Below are 325 nucleotides of genomic sequence, written 5' to 3'. Positions count from 1 at the left end.
CCTCAGCGCCGACTGCCGCCCGCCCGCCGCCCGCCCGCCGCGCGGCCCGCTTGGCCCCGCCCCTCTCCTCCCCCATTGGCCCAACGCTACGTGAAGGGGCGGGCGGAGCTTCGCTATTGGTTCTCCCGCCTGTCCGTCCGCCTTTCTGCCCGCCCCTTCACCGGCCGGGCGCTGCGGGGGGCTCGCCTCAGGGCTGCGGCGCCGAGCCGCGGGGCTCGGCGGTGCGGTGGCGGCGGGGTCCTCCTCCTCCGCCCGCCTCCGCCCGCCTCCGCCGCCTTCCCCGCCCCGTTACTGTGTCCCCGCCGCCCCGCCGCAGTCCCCTCAG

This window comes from Aythya ferina, assembly GCF_964211825.1.
Source record: "Aythya ferina genome assembly, chromosome: 5".
Classification (NCBI taxonomy): domain Eukaryota; kingdom Metazoa; phylum Chordata; class Aves; order Anseriformes; family Anatidae; genus Aythya; species Aythya ferina.
This window is presented reverse-complemented; position numbering follows the sequence as displayed.